This window comes from Nelumbo lutea, chromosome 2 (assembly GCF_056320005.1).
Source record: "Nelumbo lutea isolate HS-2025 chromosome 2, American lotus-T2T, whole genome shotgun sequence".
In the NCBI taxonomy this organism is placed as follows: domain Eukaryota; kingdom Viridiplantae; phylum Streptophyta; class Magnoliopsida; order Proteales; family Nelumbonaceae; genus Nelumbo; species Nelumbo lutea.
This window is the reverse complement of record NC_142685.1, coordinates 97,617,242-97,626,550: the sequence shown is the minus strand read 5'-3', so window position 1 is coordinate 97,626,550 and position 9,309 is coordinate 97,617,242.

The following is a 9,309-nucleotide window of genomic DNA, read 5'->3' as shown; positions in this document are numbered from 1 at the left end:
TGAAATTTCGTCCAACCTTCCTACAGGGTTCAGCCATCCATATGATGGATCTCTCATTCCTTCAAACGATCAATGTGTTAAACTGGATTCCAACTAAGTCAGCCCCTAAGACTCCTTTTAAGCTATAGACTAGCAAGAAACCAAGTGTAAGACACTTGAAAATATGGTGTTGTCTATCACATGTCAAAAGGACAAGTGCAAACAAATTGGAATCCAAAATAAGGTGTTGCCTATTTATAGGCTATACCAAGGACTCTATTGGGTATCTTTTCTACGACCCACAAGAATAAGGAGCTTTTGTTAGTCGAAATGCCCACTTCTTAGAAGAGAAATACATCCTGAATAATCATCATGAGGAATTCATTCTTGTTGAGGAGAGATCAAGGGTTGTGGAAGTTAGTCCACAAATTTTAGATGGCAATATCCAGCCTAGAAGATATGCCCGGGTATCTAAACCTCTTGTACATTTTGGCTGTGATAAAAAAAGTTACCTGATGAAAGTAATGAACAGCGAGGAAGATCTCGTAACTAATAACTCAACATTTTGATGCCTTAAGTGCATCATTTCAGGGGTATTTTTGGCCTTTAAATAGTCAAAGTATGTCATTTTCCTTTTGGATATGACCCGTTGTCATTTTCCTTTTGGTGCCGTTACCGAGGAAGCACGAAGAAAAATTTTTATACTTTTTTGGATCTATTTCATTATTTTTTATTTTTCGTTTTATTACTTGATTTGTTATCTCAGTTTAATTCTTGGTTCTGTTTGATTATGCAGGATGGAATAGCGAAAGGCGAGGTACCAGAGCACTGCAGAACTGCGGGACGGAAGAGAAGAGAAGAGAAATTGGATTGAGTTTCAGGTGTAGCCGTTCCATTTTACTTTTTATTTTTGAACTCCTTTTTTTGGTAGAATAGGGATTTTTGAATTTTAAATTATTCTTTTTCTAGATCCGATTTATTTTTTTAGTATTATTTTACTTCCATTTTGTTTCTAGATCTATTCTTCTTTCTTTATTTCAACTTCTTATTCGATTTTTTGCTTTATTAAGTTTGTGATTTTCTTTTATTTCGGATAAAAAAAACAAAAAAAACGTTTATTTTATTTTATTTCTTGTCGCATAATTTTCTTTTGTTTATTTTATTTTATGTTATTTTCGGTTTAATTTTTCAAATTCATTTTTTTCTTTTATTTCAGATAAAAAACAATAAAAAGAAATAAAAGAAATAAAAAATTTTCGTTTATTCCATTTTATTTAATTTTTTCAGCGTATTTTTCTTTTCGTAATAATTTTTAGATTTGTGTTTTTCTTTTATTAAAAAAATGAAAACAAATATAAATAAAAAAATTCAGAATTTTTTCTTTTGTTTATTTTACTTTTGGTTAAATTTTTTTTAGATTTGTATTTTTTTCTTTTATTTTATGTATTTCTTGCATAATCTTCTTTTTTATCATTTTATTTTTAATTTAATTTTTAGATTAGCAATTAGTTTGTTAGAGTTTATTTTTGATAGTTGTCAATTCTATTTAACACAATTAATTGTTGTTTTATTTTTTGTTTTCAATTATTATTTGTTGCTTTATTTAATTTCTTTTATTTTAGTTGTTTAATTGAACAATTAATTGCTAAATAGGAAATTGTTGAAATTTTCGAATTTGAGTTTAAATTTCAAAATTGAATTTAAATTTTAATTTTAATTCGAATCTAAATTTGAATTAGAATTTCAAATTTCAAATTTTAAATTTTAAATTTTTGAATTTAAAAAAAAAATTGAAAAGAAGAAAAAATTAAAAAAAAACAAATTTAAATTTTAGGAATTTAAATTTCAAAATCTGAATTTGAATTTAAACTCCCAAAAATTTAAATTTTGAATTTAAAAAATTGAAAAAAAAATGGGTAATATTTTTCTTGCATTTTCATTCCAATATTTAGGGTTTGATACTCTAGAGCATGCATCATATAGGTTTATTTATTTGCTGAAATTATTATTGTTAGTTGTGAATGTGTTAGGTGTTCTTTTTATTATTTTAATTGTTCCTTTTGCTTAGTTGTTTGCTTTATTCTTTTAGGTTTAATTGCTGAATTGCATCTTAGAAATAATTGTTCATGCATTGTAGTTAATTGCATTTTGTTGTGTTTATTTTCTCTTTCCGTTAATTCATTTAAGGGCATCCAACCTAAATAAGATAAAGTGGGGATTTCATCACCCTTCCTTGGCCCAAAAATCACCACCCTTCACATGCGGTTCACCCTAACCCTAATTTAAAATTTTGATAGCAAGATCCTTTAGGGAAGCCTCACATTTGGTTCAAAGGTGTAATGAATTTTAGGAAATCTTAAAATTATTTTCCATAACCGGCGGTTGGTGTCTAAGGAAAGAGGTTAAACGACTATGCCAAAGTGGGTTTTGTGGTTACTTAATTAGGTCCTTGTGAGAGCAAGGGGAGCCTCCCACATCTCTACAACCCCACCTCTTACCTGGCTAACCAAAGGAAGTGGTGTAATTCCAAGTGAACCTAAAAGGATTCACATTGGTTGAACCACTAGTTTAGGAAACCCTAGGTCAGCCTTAGGTCATGTTGTTGATTTCCTTGCATTTTTTTTTTAATTTAAAAACTCAAATTTGAATATAAATTTCAAGTTTCAAAAAAAATAAAAAATAAAAGAAAATTTAAAAAATTCAAACTTGAATTTAAATTTCAAAATCTGAATTTGAATTTAAATTTCAAATTAAAAATAAAGAGAAATTTTTAAAATTTGAGTTTAAATTTCACAAATTAAATTTCAAAATCCAAATTTAAAATTAAATTAAAAAAATTTTAATTTTAAATTTCAAAAAAAAAGGAAAAATAAAAAAATATATAAAATTGAGCTTAAATTTAAGAATTTAAATTTTAAAATTTAAATTTGAAATTAAAATTAAAATTTTAAATTTCAAATTCCAAAAAAAAGGGGGGTTAAAACAAAATGAATTCAGTGGCCAGAGTTTGTTGATTGAGAAACTACTTCCAACCTGAGCCACAAATAGATTGGAACCATGTATCCCGACAACTAGACAAGATTCATGGGATGGCCTATAGAATTGAACAAGTCCTTGCATATTGTCAACAAAGTGCCCCATACCCAACCTTGTCATCCTATCCATCATATTTCATCTGTGCAAGCCTGACCCATCATGTTAGCCAGTGCCCTGCGGCAGGCCCATGTCAATTAGTCAATCCAAACCAAGTACATGCAGCCAATAGATTTTTCTAACCCAATGCTAACCCATTCTTTAGCCCATATAACCCTAGGTGGGAAAATCAGCCCAACTTCACTTATAGGGCCCAAGCCCAAGAAACCCCCTGCCAGATATGCACTCTCAATGGTCTGAAACCCAGATCCACTAGGAGTACAAAGATTACCCTGGGACTCAATTGGCTCAACCATGTCAAACACATAGGAATCAACTGTACCCTAGGAATCAACTGGTCGAACCATATTAGGCTTACCCTCAACCTCCTCAAACCCGTAGAATAGATGACCAATTCATGCAACTTTAGCAGATGATCCTAAATCAACAGCAGTCCATCGATGGATTAGAGAGCCGAATAGGACAGCTATCTGAAGCCAATAAGAGGAGAGGAGTAGGGTAATTACCGAGTCAACCAGTTGTGAGTCCTAGAAATCAGCCACCGGGTTTTCCTCCACAACAAATTTAACCACTTCCTAAGAACTCTCGGCTTGAAAATACCAAAGCTATTACAACCTTAAGGAGTGGGAGGATTTTAGAGGACCCATGTGAGAAAAAGAGTTAGTGAAAAGGAGCAAGAATACCCTAAGTTGGGGGAGAAGAAGGAAAGGAAACTTTAGAAGAAGAGCCCATAATGAACCAACCTGTAGTCCCCTTTCCAACTAAACTCATAGTCGGGCCATTGAGAAAGAAGAAAGAAACCCGCAACAAGGAGAGTAGGGAAGTCCATATTAACTTTCCTCTCCTCGATGCGATCCAACATATCCCGACCTATGTCAAGTTTTTAAAAGAGATGTATTCTCAAATGATGGAGCCACGATCGGCCCCACAAAGAATAATGCTCTTGACAGATGTTAGTGCAACTCACCTAAACCACTTTCCCTAGAAAATAAAAGACCTTAGTGCTCCTCTCATAAGCTATGTCATCTCTAGAATCACCTTTGATCGGGCCCTATTGGATCTTGGGGTCAATATAAATATGCTTTCGTCCATTCATGATAGGTTCAGGATCAGCGAGTTAGAACCTACCCCGGTAATTCTGCAATTCGTTGATTGGTCAATAAAAGCTCCTCGAAGTGTTATTGAGAACGTCATTGTTAGGGTAGAGGGTTGTTACTTCCTAGTGGATTTTATCGTCCTAGACATGACACCAACTGAGGAACTGAACCATATCCCGATAATCTTAAGATGTCCATTTCTAGCAATGACTAATACAAACTATAAATCAGGAGAAATGGACATTTCATTTGGGGAGCAAAAAGTCCAGTTAAACATTTTTAGTGCCTCTAAATATCCAAACCTAGGGGAAGATGAATGCAAGGTGGATATAGGGGTTGATCTTTTAGATGCCCAGCCTACCTCTTGGTTAGCCCAATCTGAATCATGTCTATTAGAAGATGAAAGTGAGTCGGAGAGTTTAGATGAAGAAAGTGTGTGAATGTGTCTAGTTGAAGACAATAAACTTAGCACTGGTTGGGAGGCAACCCAACACAGTTTTTAGTGTTTTTTGCTTTTAGGAGTTATTTTTCTTTTCTTGATTCGAGACCAGGTGGCAGATCTTGAACCCCTCGGGAAAACCTAATTCATTGCTCCCTTTGGCCCATATCCTTTTTACATCATTTTAATCATGCCATTAGGGGCAATGGCATTCAAATTGGGGGGTGAGGAAAGAGAGAAATTTTTGAAATTTTGAAAATTTTGAAAAGCTAAGCTTTTAAATGTGTAGAATTAAAATTTTACTATGAAATTTTAAAATTTTTCCATTAAAAGAGATTCCCAAACAAAAAAAAAAGTTGAGGAAACTGATAAGAGGATATTGAATTTTGTAGAAATTGATAATAAGTGATAGGAGTCAAAATTGGTCTTATTTGAATATTGTCAAAACCGTTTAGGAATTAGAAAATACTCCAAGTTTTCCCCTGCCAAGATAGGAAGAGAAAGATGGAGAAATTACACAAAAATTCTTCAAATTGTTAGAAATAGTGGACTACCCTAAACAATATTGCAAGAGAGAGAGAGAGAGAGAGAGAGAGAATAAAAAGTCAATGGACACCCTAGACTTAGTAACCGGGTCTCTTCACCTAAGTCAAGTGTCGTGATTCGCATCAAACGAGAATGGAAATGCCAAAGACAATCACCTGACACTTAGTAATCGAGTCTCTTCACTTGAGGCATCTGTCGAGATTCGCATCAAATGGTGGAAGGTAACAAAAAATTAAGTATGCATATCAAATTCAGGGGTATAAATCCACTATCAAAACTTGATAAGAAGAATATATGTCTAACTTTAAAATCAATCTTAGATTATAAAGACAATCTACAAATGGAAGGGTAAATAATATTTTTAAGCCAAGTTTCTGTAATATTCAAAGAAAGACGATTTTACCCCTTAAGCCCAATAATGATCTATACAGTTTGAGAATGTTGGAATCAGGATGCTTGACTAATTCTGTCAGGGATGATCTTGAGATGGGAAGGATCTCTATGCTAAGTTTAATTTTAAGGTTGCATTGCTAAGGGACTAGCAATGGTTAAGTTGGGGGGTGTGATAACTCTACATTTTGATGCCTTAAGGGCATCATTTTAAGGGTATTTTCGGCTTTATAAAAGTCAAAGTATGCCCTTTTCCTAGTTAAATTCAATGTTGTGACCTCTGAGGGTCTCTGTGCAAATTATGTGCAAAAGTGGGAAGGTTTCATGGCTGAATTGTAGTTTTTGGAAAGTTGGTGTGAAGTCTAGTTGAGAGAGGGGGTGTTTTGTGAAAAATTGAAAGCAAGAGGGCGCCTCCTATCTACTAAACCCAATATGGTGCCCCTCCAACTATATTGGCATGCTCCCCACGCCTTAACAAATCGTAGGACGCCTTTTAACCCATTCTTTTCACTCTTAACAAACCCTAGCTGCCCCTAACTGCTAAATCGTCACCTTCCATCCCTTCTAATCTTCACCATCCATTCTAGGGCACTCTCTTTTTAGCATTCTAACCCTAGGAGCCACCTAATATCTAATATTCACCAATCAACCTTTAGCCATTAAATTTCAGCCTTACATAATATTGGGTGCTTTCTCCTTTTCTTCTCAGCCTTAGGATCACCCTAGAACAATCCTAACCCTTCATTCTAAACATTAGGGCACCCATATTTTTGCTAAAACCCAGTTGCCACTCCCATCTTTCTCTCTAATTCTAGTTATATCCACCCTTCTCTATAAAAAGGACTCAAGAGCTCCTGAGAAAGGGTTGAACTTTTCCCCTAGGTAAGACGGAAGGCAGATCTTGAGAAGTTCAAGGGTAGAGGAAGAGGAGGACGCCTAGGCAAGAGAAGGGGTTCCTACTTGCAGTTCGCCAACACCACTATTGCCACCTTCGAAATCAGATCTCAACCACGTTTACTTTATTTTAGTTTTAATTTCAGTTCTTTCATTCCAGTTTCGTTATTTACTTTCTGCAATTTATTTTCATTCCATTTTATCTTCGTTTTATTTTTTTTAGATCTACAATTCGACTAAGTAAGATGGGAGGCCTAGCTTGAGAAGTTCGAGGATCAAAGGAGAGATCCGGAGACTGCTACCTCTGATCGGATTACAGATTTTTATTTTGTTTATTTTGTTAATTTGTTTCTGTATTTATTTATGTTTCTGCACTTTTAACTTTCAGTACTGTTCGAACTCTATATTTTTTCTCAATTTAATTAATTAATTAATTTTATATTTTTACACTTCCCTCTTGTGTTCTCTTGTTCGGATTTGAGTGTATATTAATTTTCCCTCGCTTCCCTGCGGACACGACCTGCTCTCATCCCTTTACTATGTTAATAGTTGTTTGAGAGTCAAAAAAATTATAAATGTTTAAACTGGTGTTCCGAAGTGTTTAACAACGCACTTCCGACTACACCAATAACTTATACGGAACATATGTCAGACATAGACTTCTTGAAGTTAGTAGATGCCATGAATGTCAAGATGGACTTGATGAAAACAAACAAAGTCTTGACAGTCGTAGACCCGCCCCATGAGCAATTGGTTGCAAGTGGATCTACAAGAGGAAGAAGGGCCCTGATGGAAACATTGAGACCTATAAAGCTCAATTTGTGGTGAAAAGTTACAGTTAGAAATAAGGAGTTGATTATAAGGAAACCTTTTCACCTATGGCTATGCTCAAATCCATTAGGGTACTATTATCTATAGTTGCACCACGACTATGAAATTTGACAAATAAATGTCAAAACTACATTCCTAAATGAAGATCTTATTAAATATATCTATATGTAATAGTTGGAGTCTTTATTGCCAAGGGTCAAGAACACATGGTGTGTAAGTTGAATAGATCCATATATGGATTAAAGCAAGCTTCTAAAAGCTAGAACATCCGAGTTAAGTCAACAGTTAAATAGTTTGATTTCGAACAAAATCTAGATAACCCTATATTTACAAAAAGACAATGGAAGATAAGGTTACATTCTTGGTTCCATATGTAGATGACATTCTGTTCATTGGGAATGATGAGCAATGTTAACTACAATGAAGGTATGGATTTCACAACAATTTTCCATAAAAGATCTTGAAGAAACCTCTTACATCTTGGGACTCTGGCTCTATAAAGATAGATTGAAGAATTTAATTGGATTGTCCCTATTTACTTACATTGATAAGATCATTAAAAGATTTAATATGCAGAACTCCAAGAAGGGATTCATTCCTTTCAGGCATGGAGTCATTCTCTTTAAATGAATGCTATGTTATGCACTCGATCAATCATTGCTTAGGTCATAAGTGTAGTGAGTAGATATCAATCCAACCTAGGACAAGAGAATTGGACAACTGTAAGGATTATACTAAAATACCTTAGAAGAACCAAAGACTATTGTCTTGTCTTTGATGGTAGTTCACTACGCATAGTCGGGTATACAAATGTTGACTTCCAGTTTAATCCAGATGATAGAAAGTCTATATCTGGATATACCTTTATGATGGGGTCCTGTGCAATTAGTTGGAAGAGTAGCAAATAAGGATCCATAATAGATTTCACAACCGAGGTTGAATACATTGCCATAAGTGAAGCTACCAAGGAAGCGATTTGGATGAAAAAATTCATCTAGGAATTTGAAGTTGTACAATCTAGCACAGCACCCATTCCACTGTTGTATGACAATACTAAAGTCATTGATCAAGCTAAGGAGCCTAGAGCCTACTCGAAGTTAAAGTACATCGAGAGGAAGTATCGAATTCTAAAGGAGATTGTTGGTGGAGGAAATATCTAAATTCAGAAAGTAGCATCAACGAAAAATGTGACAGACACACTGGCTAAGCTATTAACACAGAAAGTGTTTGAAGAATACGTAGATAGTATGGAACTAAGGCTTGTACCCGATTAGATCTAAGTGCAAAAGGAAGCTATTAGACAGTTGATATTGGTATATTTCATTATATTACCCATGAACTGGACACTTAAGAGACTCATGTTAGTTTAAAATGTTCTCAACCATTGGATGGATTTGGGGAGTTTATCCTGACAAGGCTGACACTAGTGTACTGTCAAGGAGTTGGAACAGCTTGTCTCAGCTGGTATTGTTAGACCCCAAGCACAATCAATGGGTATTTATTATAAGCACAGAACCCAAACCAATTTCTAGTTATGCCTTGGACTTTTGAGATAGATGGGAAAAACTAGAAAGTTATACATAACCCCATACTTGATTATGGTGTTGCACTAAGTGTTAGATTAGGATGTCTTTGATATATCAACCGGTGAGATCCATTAAGAGTCAAATACCTGTGTATGTTTGGTTAGTCTAAGAATTCACTTGAGTGGGTGATCATAGTAATAGGATCGACCCCTTCGTCAAACAAATTGAATGTCAAGGTTTACACTCTCTCTGATGGAAACCTAAACTATCGGCAACAGATTTCATTTATGCTTGAAATCTGATTTTGCAAAATGTATTTATATGTTATATGCTATTATTTTATGAAAAAAGCTTGCAAAAGGTTTTAATCCTGGGATCCATCCAAGCAAAGAATGTGGTATTACACTTTGCATCCAAGGGAGAGGTCATTCCCTATCGTGTAGTGTTTTGATCA